Below are 16445 nucleotides of genomic sequence, written 5' to 3'. Positions count from 1 at the left end.
CCACCCTTTTAGTTATTTTGAAATATACCATAAATTATCAACTATAGTTGTGCTATTTTACTACTGAATGCTAGATTTTATTCTTTTTAATTGTATTTTTGTACCCATTAACCATTCTCTCTTTATGCCCCCCTTTGCACTACCCAAAAAGATACAGAAACTCTACTAAACATTCTAACATATTCCTCAGAGATTTAAAGAAGACCTAAGTTTATGAAGATAGATAACATGTTAATGAACTGGAAGATTTAATATGGTTTGATTAGACCTAATTAGAAACTAAATGAAATTTGCATTTTTTTGGTGGAAATAGGCAACTTTATTCTAAAATTTATATGAAAATACAAGAAAGAACTTCCAAAGCTATCTTGAAAAAGAACAAATTCAGGTAAATTATGTTACTTGATATCAAGACCTGCAGCAAGCCACAGTAGTCAAGATAGTATTGCATTAGCATAAGGGTATACAAGCTGATCACTGGGACAAAGTAAAGCTGAGAAATAAATCAGTACACACATAGTCAGTTAATTTCAATAAAAGCTCAAAGATACTTCAATGGAAAGTCTTTTTGAACAAACAGTGCTGGAATAACTGGATAACCATGGAAATAATGAATCTTAGCCACAATTCACAATATTCACAAAATTAATGTAGATAAATTATAGATCCAATTATAAAAGCTAAAGCTGTAAAGGTTTTGTGAAGAAAAAAACACAGAAGACTATATTATGATCTTAAGCTAGGCAAGATTTTATAGAGATGAAAGAAAAAACACTAGCTGCAGAAAAGCAATAAATTGGATTTCATCAAAATAAAACAAAAATTCTCTGCTCATCAAAAGAAAATTAAAAGTTTAGCTGTAATGTGGGAAAAATATTAGCAATATATATTCGATGATGAACTTCACCCAGAACAAGAGCAAACCATTAATAAAAAGATACTGCTGTTTTTTTTTACAACCGAATGAAAGTTTTGGACATTTAAAAAAAATGGTGAATTGCACATGAAAATGTGCTTGATATCATTAGTCATCAGAGAAATGTAAACAAAAATAAAAATAAACTATTGCACCATTTCGTTGTGGCAACAACAAATGTTGGTGAGGATGTGGAGTAAGTGGAACTCCTAGATCTTACTTAGAGAAGTAGGTAATGGAGCATCCAGTTTGGAAAACAGCTTGATAATTTTCATAAAGTTAAACATATACCTCTGTTGTGACTCAGAAATTCCATCCCTAACTATTTACCTATGAGAAATGAAAATGTTTCTACAACAAGACTTGAGCATGTTTATAGCAGCTTTACTAGTAAATAGCCAAAGGCTTTACTAACAATAGCCAATGTCAAGAGTACAATGGGTACATAAGTTGTGGTATATTCATATAGTGGAACACTCCTCAGCTACATCAAGGTAACAAATTACTGATGACATGGAACAATATGAATGAATTTCAAAAAAATGATACTGCTTAAACTAGCAAGAAGCAAATGAGAAAGCACTATACGATTTCCTAAGATGTGAAGTTCTAGTACCTAGTGATAAAAATCAGAACCATAGTTGTTTCCTGTGGTGAGTGGATTGACTGGAAGGGGACATGAGGTAATTTCTTGGGTGATAAAAATGTTCTTCATCGTGATAGTGTTGTTTACATGGATGTATATAGTTGTTAAACTCGTGTAATTGTGCACTGAAGATTTGTGCATTTAACTTTCTGAAAATTTTGCTTGAAATAGAAAACTCTAAATCCATCCTGGGAAATGTATTAGCTTGTATACTTGGCAATGTGGTTTACTTGCCTGCACGTTGGCACCTTTATCTCTTTAATGGATTATTACTGGATTTAAAGAGAAATGTAAAGTGTTCAGTTATTTTTGGCACATTACAGGTGTAGAAGGTGTAGCATATCATTAACACAACTAAACTTCCAACTCGCCAAATATTTTCTGTAGCCAAATGAGAATCTTGATGAGTTTTGCACATATCCATTTCATTACTTCCTCTTTGCATTTGCTTCTGGACATCTTGGAGCTTGAACCTATGAAGTTAATCACTGAAAATTAAGAGTTGGTTATGCTAGCTACCACATTCTACTACAATCTTAAACCTTTTTATTTCTTTCCGTTTTTGTTTCCTCATATTGCTTCTTATGCCTAGCTGTGCATTAGAATCAGATGGTGACGTTTTTAAAGTATACTGTTGTTTGGTTGTCATGGCAGAGGTATTCATCTAATTGATCTGGTGTGAGCAGCAGGCGTTAGTATTTTTAAAAAGCTGTCCAGGCATTTGAATCTGGAGTCGGAGTTAAAAACCACTGGACCAGGTGATGTTTAATGATCTTTTCAGCTAAAATGGCAAATCTACAAGCTAAAAATATTCAATTGAAGTGTTTGGTTAAGCTACATTTTTAAATTGTTGTTGTATTGACGTTGTTGTTGAATTACAAAGTGCTTAAGCAGAGAACAGAGGTTTCAAGTAAACATCAACACTATGCTTTCTATTGCTTCATATTCGTCCGTTTTCCCTATTTATTTTGAAGGCATCGAATTTTCATATTTGTGATTTTTGGTTCTAAAGACATTCAATTCAGCAGCACCTCTAAGGAAAGGGTCCCCCCCACTTTTTTTAACCATTGTGACTTATTGTCATCTTCTATGAATAAAAGTTCTGAACTTACTCATCTGGAAAGACATATAGAACTGGGAAACTAAATTTTGAATACAATCTCTCATCCTGCCTTGTTCAGTTGCAGCGAGTTGGCTACAAAATTGCCCTACGCAGCTATTGTATCTATCTACTGCTGTATCAGCAGAGTAAAGGGAATCTGATATAAAACCTTCACAAAATGCAGATAGTAATTTTTTTTAAGTCTGGGAATTACAGAACAGATGAAAGAACAGCTTCACTGTTTTATTTCTATATATAATAAGGTATTCAACTGGAGTCGGGGTAGTGAGGTCACTAACTGCATTACAAATAGCTGGATCAGGTGGGCTAACTCTTATGAGAATAATAACTTAGTAGAATTCATAACGAGAGAAAAGAAGGGGATACTGGGATTGGTCCTAAAACCCCTTTCAGTTCAAAGGAGCTGGACTAATGTGCTGTATCAGTGATAAATGATTTGCTATTGTCAAATCTTCCAAATGGCTGATAGTATAATCCACAGCCCGGAAGTCTGTATGTATTTGAAATGTTTTGTTCCTCTGTAGGGAAAAATTTAAAAAGTAAATCCCATGACAATTGAAGTAAATGATATCTCTCCCCAGCCACCTTGATCCATCCAGACATGTGACATACTTCTCTCCTTAATTTTGATCAAAAATTCTTTGGCATTTTATACAAAAGTAGCCCAAGTTACTTTATTAAGACTTAGCAAATCAGCATATGAAATCTTCCACCATAGTGCCTAATAAAGAAGAAAAGATAACTCAGAAAAGATACGACTGAGTTGGTTAAAATTTCCTTATGACCACCTAACATTAGACATGCTGCAGAGAAATTTACACATGTATTTCTTTTTGAATAGTTCTGATACTAGGTACTCATTACTTACAAGCATTGTTTTTCATTTCTGGACAAGTTTTAGAACTTTCAACTGTCAGTTGTATTCTGTTCTCCAAATCCACATAAAAAAGTCGTCTTCTTCAATGTGACAATTTTAAGTGTTAGGCAAAACATAACTGTCTTTAATTTCCTTTTGTTAGAATAAATATTCTCAGGTTCTTCATTCATCCACCACATGCCATTGCTTTTTGCCCCATCATCATCCTGGTCACCATTCAAGTTCTAATTTCCCAAAGACTTCCTGAAGCTCTTTTTTGGAATTTAGGACTCTCTTTCAGTGTGTGATCTGAGAGCCAAAAGTGTGGAGAGAGATTTCTATCTGCTTGTTTCTAGACAAAAATTTTATTACACCCTTAAACCCTTCATGAAGCAGAGCAGAGAGAAAACACCAACAAATGCCTGTTGTTCTATTTAACACAGTCTCAGATTGCATTAGCATCCCCCACCCCCAACTTTGGCAGCCTCATTTTTCCTTTTCAGCGAACTCAATCTTCACAGCTGGTTAATTCTGTCACTTGAGTGTGTGATTCAAATGAAGCCAGGCTGAGGGCCAAGCCCTTCCAAGGACACAGCCCACAGCCCTTTTCCCTGCCAGTCATCTGCCCACAGACCCTTGGTCATGAGAGAGACTGACAAACACTTTGTTCTTCCCATCCCCTAAATGGCAAATCTGAGGGCAGAGAAAAAATAAGCTGGGTATTAGCAACTTGGGGTGATAGTTCTGGATCTTCTCAGAATGGCTTGGTGACCTTACATAAGTTCTCTAACAGGACTGCTAGAAGTTGTTGTAAAAATTAAATTGATACTTTGGGAGGCCGAGGCGGGCAGATCACCTGAGGTCAGGAGTTTGAGACCAGCCTGACCACCATGATGAAACTCCGTCTCTACTAAAAATACAAAAATTTTAAGTGTGGGTATGGTGGCAGGCACCTGTAATCCCAGCCACTCAGGAGGCTGAGGCAGGAGAATCGCTTGAACCTGGGAGGCAGAGGTTGCAGTGAGCCGAGATCACGCCATTGCACTCCAGCCTGAGAACAGAGTGAGACTCCATCTAAAAAAAAAAAAAAATTAAATTGATATAGAGCATTCTTCTTACTCATATCCATTGTTCAATATTAAGCATCATATTCCTTTTTTTTTTTTTTTTTGAGATGGAGGCTAGAGTGCAGTGGCATGATCTCGGCTCACTGCAATCTCCGTCTCCCGGGTTCACGCCATTCTCCTGCCTCAGCCTCCTGAGTAGCTGGGACCACAGGTGCCCGCCACCACGCCTGGCTAATTTTTTGTATTTTTAGTAGAGATGGGGGTTCACCATGTTAGCCAGGATGGTCTCAATCTCCTGTGATCTGCCCGCCTTGGCCTCCCAAAGTGCTGGGATTACAGGCATGAGCCACCTTGCTGGGCCCAAGCATTATATTCTTTTTGGAAGGTGAGCACATGATTTTATTAGTGGTCTGATAGAGCAGCTAAATATATTGAGCTTTGTTCAAGTGATGGAATTTCAACTGTCTTTTTATTTTCTTCTCTATTGAATTGTGAGTATGGAAAATCACTTTCTTTACTGTCACAACTTTTGAACATTCATTTAATTCCCCCACTATATTATAAATACATAAAGGAGCTTTATTGTAGATTGAATTCTATTATGTTTAGTAATAGGTGTGAGGCAGTGTGATGGTTAATAGGAAGTAGAAGTGGTGCCACTCACCATTACCCCTAGTGACCCAACAGCAGAATTTTTGCTTCCTGTTCCCATGACATTATGTTCTGCTGGCCCAGAGGTCTTAGTTCCTGAGAGAGGAATGCTGCCACGCAGACACAACAATGATTCCATTGAAATGAAAGTTAAGACTTCCACCTGGCCACTTTTAACTCCTCATGCCTCTAAGTCAAAAGGTTAAGAAAGGGGTTACAGTGTTGGCTGTGGTGACTGACCCAGACAATCAAAATCAGACTACTACTCCACAGTGGAGGTAAGAGAGAGTATTTCTGGAATATAAAAATCCCTTAGCGTGTCTGTTATTAATAGTATTACCCTGCCCTATAGTTACGGTCCATAGGAAATGACAACAGCCCAATCCAGGCAGGACTAGGGATGGCCCAGACCCTGTGAGAGTGAAAGTTTGGGGCCTGGTGTGGTGGCTCACACCTGTAATCCCAGCACTTTTGGAAGCTGAGGCAGGCAGATCACCTGAGGTCAGGAGTTCAAGACCAGCCTGGCCAACATGGCAAAACCCAGTCTCTAGTAAAAATACAACAAAAATTAACAGGGTGTGGTGGCACACACCTGTAATCCCAGCTACTCGGGAAGCTGAGACAGGAGAATCACTTGAGCCGAGGAGATGGAAGTTGCAGTGAGCTGAGTTCATGCCACTGCACTCCATCCTGGGTGACAGAATGAGACTCTATCTCGAAAAACAAAACAAAATGAAACAAAAAAAATAAGTTTGGGTCACTCTAGCAAATAAAAAACCACAACCAGCTAAGTACTTGTTAAAGACAAAGAAAATACAAAATAAATAATAGAAAAAGGTAATTTTTTTTTATTTTGAGACAGAGTCTCACTTTGATACCCAGGCTGGAGTACAGTGGCACAATCTTGGCTCACTGCAACCTCTGCATCCTGGGTTCAAGCGATTCTCCTTCCTCAGCCTCCTGGGTAGCTGGGATTACAGATGCATGCCACCACACCCGGCCAATTTTTGTATTTTTAGTAGAGATGGGGTTTCACTATGTTGGCCAGGCTGGTCTCGAACACCTGACTTCAGGTGATCTGCCCGCCTCGGCCTCCCAAAGTGCTGGGATTGCAAGCAGAAAAAGGTAATTATTAATACCAACTATGACCATGTGACCTGTTACAGAAATGACTATATTTGCTCATTTTGTTAAAAATATGTTTGTGCATATATATACCTGTATTAAGCAAATATCTTTATTTTCTTTATTCCCTTGACATGTAACATAAAATTTATTGAATTCATGTCGGCGCTTCAGTGTTAATTTCATGTAATAATATTTAAGTTAAGGATTTGTGCATTTTTGCTTATGAAGAATAATTATGTTAGGCAGAATTATGACTTATCTTTAGAGATTAAGTATAATTTTAAAATATATATGGGTGTCAAGTTGACAAACAGTGGATTTGGTGATGGTTAATATTAAGTATCAACTTGGCTGGATTGAGGGATGCCTAGATGGCTAGTGAAGTACTGCTTATGAGTGTGTCAGTGAGTGTGTTGCCAGAGGAGATTGACATTTGAGTCAGTGGACTAGGAGAGGAAGACCCTCCTCAGTGTGGGTGGTCACCATCCAATCATCTGGCAGCACAGCCAGAACAAAGCAGGGGGAAGAAGGGGCATAAGCAGCTTTCTGAGTCTTCCATCTCTCTCTCTCTCTTCTCCCTCTCTGTCTCTTTCTCTTCCTTTGTGAAAGGAAAATAAATCTTGGAACCCCAAAAATCATGAAGCCAAAGGGAAAAGTCAAGCTGAGAACTGCTTAGGGCAAATCTGCCTCCCATTCTATTCCTTAAAAAGATAGCTAAGATAAGCTACATACCTCCCTGACAAGGAATTTCCTTGTGGACAAAGGACAGACAAAACTCAAAGTCATCCCTCTGCTCACTGAGATAAATGCATATCTATCTGATCACCTCCTTTGGAAAGGCTAATCAGAGACTCAAAAGAATGGAACAGTTTGTCTCCTATCTACCCTGTGACCTGGAAGCCCCCTCCCTGCTTCGAGTTTTCCCACCTTTCCAGACTGAACCAATGTGCATCTTGCACATATTGATTGACATCTCCTGTCTCCCTAAAATGTATAAAACCAAGCCGTGCCCAACCACCTTGGGCATATGTCATCACGACCTCTTGAGGCTGTGTCAGGGGTGCACAGTCCTTAACTTTAGCAAAAGAAACTTCCTAAATTGATTGAGACCTATCTCGGATATTTGGAGTTCACACCTTGCTGGACACCTTGCTTCCTCTGCTACTGCCCTTGGACATTAGGCTCCAGGTTCTTTGGCCTTAGGACTCCGGAACTTGGACCAGGAGTCCCCTGGGGGCTCTCAGGCCTTCAGCCTTAGACTGAGGGCTGCACTGTCAGCTTTCCTGATTGTGAGAGGTTTTTGTCTTGAACCCCACTACCAGCCTCTCTCTTTCCTCAGCTTGCAGAGGGCCTATTAGGAGACTTTCCTTTGTAATCATGGGAGCCAATTCTCCCTAATAAATGTCTTTATATATACATACATCTTATTGATTCTGTCCCTCTGGAGAACTCTGACTAACTCAGGCAGAGTGGAGTTAGGAAAACAAACATTTCAGTTGTGAAATTCTAAACTAGAGGATAGTGATCTAAAACCTTACGACATTGAGCCACTCAGGGTTGCGGTAAGATGTCTTCACATGAGTCCAAGATCCATTACAATGTTGCCAATGTAGTGAAATTGTCTTCGCTTCCTTCACTTCTCACCTGCAGTATTTGGGCAAGCTTACACCTACAGTTAGTGATTGCTCAACCTCTGGAACCCAGATCAGTGTTGCAAATACTCTATGCATGTCTTCATTCACCTTCTTACCTGTGACAGACTTCAGCCATTGAGTATAACACTCCTTATGAAGCTCAAACATAGCCCAAAGTACTTTTCCATAGAGGACCACAGAAAGTCACTACTGGTCTGTGGCTGGCATAAGAATAAAATGTCATTTTAGCATAATATTTAGAGTTAGACCATCTGTGTTCAAAGTCCATTTTCTCAACATAAGATTTAATTTCTCAGTGTCTCAGTTTCCTTATATGTAATATGAAAATAATAATACCTACTTCATAGAGTTGTCAGGATTAAATGAGAGAATGTAAAAATGTTAGAACAGCGTCTATACATAGTTAGTTCTTACTATATGGTAGTAAGCAAGTCAATCTAATTCCCCTTTTCTTTATGTAGTACTACCTTCAGCTATGTAATTAAAACTTCTTCTTCTTCTTTTCTTTTCTTTGAGAAAGAGTCTTGCTCTGTCGCCCAGGCTGGAGTGCAGTGGCGTGGTCTCAGCTCACTATAACCTCCGCCTCCTGGGTTCAAGCGATTCTTCTGCCTCAGCCTCCCAAGTAGCTGGGACTACAGGCACACACCACCATGCCCAGCTAATTTTTGTATTTTTAGTAGAGACGGGATTTTACCATATTGGTCAGGCTGGTCTTGAACTCCTGACTTCATGATCCACCTACCTCAGCCTCCCAAAGTGCTGAGATTACAGGCGTGAGCCACTGTGCCTGGCCTAAAAGCTTCTTTAGTGATAAAGCTGGATATCAGTCTTAGCAGTGATACACTTCATAGTAAGAGATGTTCAAGTATGTGTCTGTATGTTTGTGTCCAAGTTGATTCCCATGTGCATTTGGAATGAATCTAGAAGGACTGCGGTTTATGTTTTTATATCTTGCTACTTCAGTTAACATTTGAATAGGGTCATTTGGTAAACATGAACACTAAAATATCCTTTCCAAAATGGGAACCAATCTGGATAATGATAATACTTAGCCATTAACCTGAAGTTCTTCCATTAGTAATTCTATTTACAGAATTCCAGAAAAAAATACCAAAAGCTTTAAGAAGCAGGAGTTGGTCATGCTAACCCTTCTGTTGGCATTTGGTCAGGTCTTTCTGATTCATTCATTCTTGATCACACAGTCTTTTTCCCTGTGCCTGTCTTTAACGTATTTGTGGGCTCTTGTTTTAGGTAGCTTTGCTGAGATGCTGTCGTTACTGTTGTTGATATCAGAAAATATGCAAGGTGAAAGAGAGTGAGCCTGTTGTGTGATTTATGGGAGCATATTTATGTGTAGGTGTGGACACATGAGTTGTATATATTGAGTTAAGGAAAATGAGCCTATTGTGTATATATGGGATGCGTGGGTGGAGGAAATGTGTAGCTATGTGTCTCTGTGTGTATATGTTTGCATGTGTGCACCCTTAACAATATAAAGAACAGCCTCTCCTTAAGTTGATTTTTTTTTAAACTCGGCCTGTTCAAGGTTATCCTGTGGTTTCTTTTTCCCTTTGCTGTCTTGTCTTTCTACTCCTTCTCAATCACTTTTCCTTTCTCATTTCCACAAGTTTCACTCTCTCATGTTGTATTAAGACTCAACAGTTCACACCTCACTATCTTTTGCCTAGAGCTAAAGCCACCATGTATTTACCTGCTGAGGGCTTCACAGAATGACTCCACCTAGTCTCTCAATGGTTCCATATAAGATAGCTCATGTTCACCCAAAACCTGTATCACTTCTGGCTTTCTTGGGTCAAATATGCCTGAAACGTTGACTCTCAACTCTTCTCTGCTGCTCCCTTTGCAGAGCATTTATGGTCTGCCAGCTCCAGCTAAACAGGGCAGATATAATTAGTCCCCCTTGAATAGTGAGGATTTAGAGGGCTATGAGAGGGTCAGAATTAGACTGTGGAGTTCTACAGAGGGTTAGTAGGGAAGAACTCTGCAGATCAGACATGTGGAAGGGGCTTCTCAAGAAAATACTCCCAGAATATTCTTTTACATCCTAGCCTTTTTCTAACCCCCAATATTGTTGAATTATTACTCACAGCAGGCCTTTGTAGTGATCTGTCATTTGATTATTATTACAGGTCATGAATGAGATGTATATCCTTTTTTTTAATTTTTATTTTTTGGGGATACATAATAGGTGTATATATGGGTTACATGAGATATTTTGATACAGGCATACAGTGTTTAATAATCATATTGGGGTAATTGGGGTATCCATCCCCTCAAGCATTTATCCTTTGTGTTAGGAACATTCCAATTATGCCCTTTATTTTAAAATGTACACTTATTATTGACTATAATCACCCTGTTGTGCTATTAGTGCTAGATGTTATTAATTCTATTTTTCGTACCCATTAACCATCCCCACTTCCCCTCCCCCACTCCCACTACCATTCCTAGCCTCTGATAACCATTATTCTATTCTCTATCTTCATAAGTTCAACTGTTTTAATTTTTAGCTCCCACAAACAAGTGAGAACATGTGAAGTTTGTCTTTCTGTGTCTGGCTTATTTCAATGAACACATCCACCCATGTTGTTACAAATGACAGGATCTCATTCTTTTTTTATGGCTGAATAGCCCTCCGTTGTGTATATGTACCACATTTTCTTTATCTCCCTGTCTGTTGATGAATGCTTAGATTGTTTCCAAATCTTGGCTATTTATGCACAGTGCTGCAATAAGCATGGGAATGCAGATATCTCTTCAATATAGTAATTTCCTTTCTTTTGGGTATATACCCAGCATGGGGGTTACTGGACCATAAGGTAGCTGGATTTTTAGTTTTTTGAGGAACCTCCAAACTGTTCTTCATAGTGGTTGTACTAATTTACAATCCTACTAACAGTGTACTAGGGTCCCCTCTTTTCCACAACCTCATCAGCATTTGTTATTGCCTGTCTTTTGGATAAAAGCCATTTTAACTGGGGTGAGGTGATGTCTCATTGTACTTTTGATTCACATTTCTCTGATGATATCAATGATGTTGGGCACCTTTTCATATATCTGTTGGCCATTTGTATATCTTCTTTTGTGAAATGTCTATTCATATCTTTTTCCCATTTTAAAATCAGATTATTAGATTTTTTCTTCTGTAATTGTCTGGGCTCCTTATATATTATGGTGTTTAATCCCTTGTCAGATTGGACATCCTTTCCTTTTGCAGTGGCATTCGTAGTGAATTCAGTTTTGGATAAAGGAGTTGCCTTTGCTCCATGTTTAATACCCATGTTGACAACCTGCCCTGGTAAAATTAAAAGTAATATTAATAATTGTGGCAGGTCATGAACAAAATCTGTTGGTACCACTAAATATTCATGCATTCTGCAGCCCTTATGTTCTGTTTACAGTTTTAGTAATTAAGTGTCTCAGAGCTTAGAGAAATAACTGAGTTTAATAACAATTATGAAATTTTAAAAGGCAGCATTTACATAATGCAAATAAGGTAATTAATTACAAACCTGGAGAGAGTTCCTGCCTGCTGGTGAACTCTAAGCCCACAACATTCACATTAGGTAAGCTTTACCTTTTTTCTTTCAATGACATTGACCTTCCAAATATCCATGGAAAGAGGACTACACCTTGGGGATTTAGAGGGTGTGAGCCTAAATATGGTAACTCTGCATCTGATTCACAGGGTGACTTAAGTTTACAGCTAGTGCCTGATATATGTAAAGCCCTTTGAATTTCACATTTTTTTTTCTTGTACATGGTCTCCTTTAAGACATAACCACACAAGGGAAGGGAGGTCACATTTTACTTTTGAGGAAATAAAGTTACACAAGCAAATGAATACATTTGGAAACATCTCAGCTGACAAACAGTCCCCTTGAAATGAGAACTGATCCACCATCTATTGGGCCAAAGGAGTGGGCCTCAGGCATGATGTCTAAAATTCATATACAATCTGTTCATACTTTTTGGTGAGGGGGAATTAGCTAGGCCTATCATACCTTCAGCTAGGAATTAAACATGGAAATGAGAATCAGGAATCAGTCTTTCCTTGTGGCTGGACCTATAACATGAAAACTTGGATTATCTTGTCTTCCACCAGGCAGACTGGGAGGTAAAGGAAAAAAAGCTAATTGGCAGAGAGAGAGAAGAAAGGGAAGCAATAATGAAAGAGGAATGGGCCACTTGTAGTAGCTTTCTAGATCCCTTATCCACTCCCTTTGGGACCCTGTTGGTAACTCTAGTGTGTTTTTATTGTTAATAGAGTCTCGAGTAAGACAAACATTTTGCCTAAGTCAAAAAACTAATGAGTAACACAGAGTGAGAGAGAACTCAGGTTTTCTAACCACTAGTGTATAGTTCTTTCTATAGCACTGCAACTGCCTTTTATATTTCTCAGGCCTCATCCCTCTATTCAGGACCCATCCTCCCTGTCATGAAGATGGAGCCGCTTTAGGGTTCTCAGATCTTAGAGTCTGGCTTCTAGCATGTACAGATGTACTCTATCAATCAGGATGCTCCTTGATTCATTAAAATGCTATAAGAAGGAAACACAGCCAGCTGCCATTCTCTTTGCTCATCATCTTTCCTGGTGTCAGTCACACCTCATTGCATTTGGCAACACTCCTGACGTGAGTGACATTAGCCAGAGCACAAATCAGGTAGCATCTGCTGAGGAGCAGAAAAAAAAAATCACAAACACATTTATAAAAGGGAAAATAAAATCAGGGTGACATTCAAGTTGTCTTTTTGATAGTCTCTGTTTCTACATTTGTATTTAGAATAGATGGCTCCATTTTGTGGTGTTCTAATTTACCTGTTTTTGAAGCCTGTTCCTAACCTTTATCTCAGAGGAAACTCATGACATTGAATAAATATAGTAGAACAGGAGTTATAACTAGGGCAACCATGTGGGTCAATTTGCTGAAGATGACCCCAGTTTACAGTATTGTCCTAGTATAATTTTTAGTAGACCCTTTTCCCCTTTCAAATATGTCCTGATTTGGATGATAAATAATTTGATCACCTTGGCAACAGTCTCCATTTGATAAACCATCCACCAGTGATACTTAGCGTCTACTATGCATGACCAAAGGTGGTGTGTGTGTAATCATGTCACCACCATCTCTTCCTTTAATGAGCTTCAAATTTAGGGTTACAACAATAGCAAAATAGAACTGCAACTCCAGGAGTCATCTTAACAGTGGGACCTAGAGAAAACAAGCCAACTGGTTATCAGTTTCCTATTCTTGAAATGGACACATGCCAAGGCAGGGTATGCATGGGTCAAGGACAGAGAGTCTGGAGACAGACAACTTGGGCTCATAACACTTCCATTTCCTAGTGCTGTGACTATGAGAAGGTTAACTGATTTTCTCAAGCTGCTAATTTCACAAGTATACATATGGATGATAACAGTATATCCTCCTCCTTGTTGGAGTGCTGTGAGGATTAAGTGCTATAATGTGTGGTTGGGTAATTAACATAGTGCCTAGTGGAAACTAAGAGTTCAGTAAATGAGACCTACAGTAGGATCCATAGCAACAAGTGCTTCTTGGATTAAAACTCCTTAGAATCAGCCTTTCTTTCTATCTTTCAAACTCAGTGACATATTAGGTAAGGCTAATCATAGAAATCCTATGGTTGGAAGGGCCTGTGCTATTTTCCAACCCGCACTCCCTACCACTCAGTGGTGGATGGTTAGTAGGTAAACAACATTCCTCAGAATCATTCATCACATTTCTTCTCGACATTTTCAAATAGAGTTGTGACAGCAAGGCAAACTGTGTGCTGTGGGCTAAAAAGAACAGATGGTGTCAGAAGAATCTAGCATGTGATAGAAAAACATGGTATGTTTCCATCCAGCATAGGGAGGGGCAGGAACAGTGTGTACTGAAGAGCTCCTCCTTCCAGGTGGTGGGGTGGGAAGAGAAAAAGAGTTGGTGGGGTACCAACAGCAAAGTCCTTTGTGGACAAGGTCTGTCTATACTATAACTTCTCTGGGATTTCTTCCCTGAGTCTAGAAAGATGCTAAATTTTGTTAAATGCTGTTTGAATATGTTTCTTGGAAGTATACTAGGAACACTTTCCATGACTGACTTGATTGAACAAAGGCCAAAGAACATAGACCCATTAAAAAAACAAATATAAAGCCAAGTATTTATTCAAATTACTATTACCTATTATTATCATAGAAATTAATGGCTAACATTTATTGAATTGCATGCCAGATTGAACTAAAGGCTTCGGAAGCATTATCTTATTACGTATCTACAACTGCACTGTGACATACATGCTGGGATTATCCCAATTTTGCCTCTAAGGAAGCTGGTGAAAGAGGCCTAGGGGTAACACAGCCATTAGGAGGGGAGGCCTTTAACCTAGGTCAGTCTGACTCTTATATATACAATTGTTTTACGCTCTTGACCATTATGCTGTGACTAACTTGCCAGAAAAATAATCTATTGCAGAACTTGGTAAGCAAAATGCCTTTGGTTATCACTGTATTTAAGGATGAAGTAATATTAAATAAGAGAAAGAAAAATTAAAATATTGAGGGCTAGAGGACATTTCTCGTTTGGTTGAAACTTTCTCCCGTTCCCAATATGAATTACAGGGCATCTGGCCTTACAGTTGGGTGCCTAGTCTTGTTTCACAAGGAAGATCAATTTATTTTTCTTCATGAAAACATTCTGAGATTTTAGTGGTATTAAATTCCAGAAAGGTCTTCCTGCTTTTTAACCTAAGATGATCTAAGTAGAGCACAGGAAGTAGGAATTGGAACACAGTTCTTTTTGCTATATTTGGTAACATACCAGTTCCTTATTTGTTTTCTCTTTAATGTTTAATTATATAAATATTTGTGATATAACTCTTATATGCCATGTGCTGTACAAACCTATAAGTGACATGAGGGTGAGAAAAATAGACACAGTGCCTTTCCTCACTAAACGTATTATCTTGATTTTTTTCTAATAAAACAAAAAAGATTATGAAATTTTGTGACATTCAATAGTTGAGTGTGTTTAATTGTATTTTATCAATCATGTCTATTTAAAATTTAGTTGCTTGCATATCTCTCTATATACGTTCATATGCTATTTTAGAATAAAGCAAGAGAGAAATCAGTAATGCAGCATTTATAGCTGATTGCCTTGATTCAGAAAGATAAGAGGGTCAGAGCTTTACTGAGTGACCTAGAATAAGTTATTACATTTCTCCAAGCTTATTTACTAATTTAGAAAATGACCCTCTGCCCTCCCTTCTCTACAGGCAAACTACAAATATATAGTCACCTCCCATGTGAAAATGCATCTGTCCCAGAGTTGAAAAGCACCTGGAGTCAGATGTCTGTGAAGAGCTGGTTTTAGAAGAATAAGCTCTGTCTCCTCTTCCTTGTCTACCTTTAGGTGATTTACCTCATTTTCTATTGACCTTGATGATGGCCCAATGCTAAGATCTAATGAGATGGGTGTGAAGATTCTCTGTGAATTTAAGGGTTTCTAGTTGAACAAAGCTGAAATCTGAGCTGCTTAGATGAGAGATATGAAATGATTTCAGACTGTGTGGTTGTACGCCTTGCAATATTAGAGGATTTCTTTGTGGATTGTATGGGTCAAGAAGATGATGATGCAAATTATTTTCTGAATTCATATCCCACTGTAACAAAAATATCTAATGTAATGTCTCATGACTGACCAAGTGGAAATACCTGTATAGATATCTATCAATGCAGCTAATAGTCCATGCAATAAAATGAGTTCAGCCTCAAACTTCTATCCCTCCTGTTTCAGGAGAGATGTCCATAGCTCCTGGCATCAAGTCCCCAAATCTGCTTCCAGATTACAGCATATGCTCAGCAGGGAGCTGCTCCCTCGTCAACAATGAGCATTAGTATAGCAGTTGGACTGGAAGGAAAAGCCTTGGTCTATTAGGAAGCCTGCAGAGCTTGGTTGCTAGGCAACCCAGTCTGGAGGCAGCAACCAGTGTGCACCAAGAGGAATTCTAGGGAGGTGGGTCTAGACAACAGGGAAAAGCAATTCTTTTCTCAGAATCAGCTGAGGCAGAAAAAAACTCAATTGTACTGCCTACCATCCAGGTAAAGAAGTGGTCCATACATTTATTTATGCAGTACATTTTAGAATGAAAGTGTTAGGTGCCAACTCTCACAGGTAACTCTATATTGTCATCTGGAAAATTATGTGACCTTGAGTAGGTGACTTACTCCAGCTTTGGTTTCTCTGACAGTAGCAAAGAGTCAAGGAGCCAGGTAGCAGCAGCTTCTCCTCATGCCTACCACTGCAGCCATCACCCCTGTGCATAACCCTTAAATCAGAGAAACACTGAGTCTTATCTATTAGAAAATGACCCTCTGCGCTC

General features: G+C 38.7%; 1 long non-coding RNA gene across 1 annotated transcript in view; it reads right to left on the bottom strand.

Moving 5' to 3' along the window:
• Positions 1 to 233: 233 nt before the first annotated feature.
• The window catches only part of LOC100604609, a 318043-nt gene continuing 301831 nt past the window's right edge, over positions 234 to 16445 (bottom strand). Inside the window, exon 5 of the long non-coding RNA XR_004032317.1 lies at positions 234 to 2035. This is a non-coding gene — a long non-coding RNA (uncharacterized LOC100604609). The remainder of the gene's footprint in view (positions 2036 to 16445) is intronic.

Source organism: Nomascus leucogenys, chromosome 2 (genome assembly GCF_006542625.1).
Source record: "Nomascus leucogenys isolate Asia chromosome 2, Asia_NLE_v1, whole genome shotgun sequence".
In the NCBI taxonomy this organism is placed as follows: Eukaryota; Metazoa; Chordata; class Mammalia; order Primates; family Hylobatidae; genus Nomascus; species Nomascus leucogenys.
The sequence above is the reverse complement of the archived record's forward strand: the minus strand, read 5'-3'. Positions and strand labels throughout refer to the sequence as shown.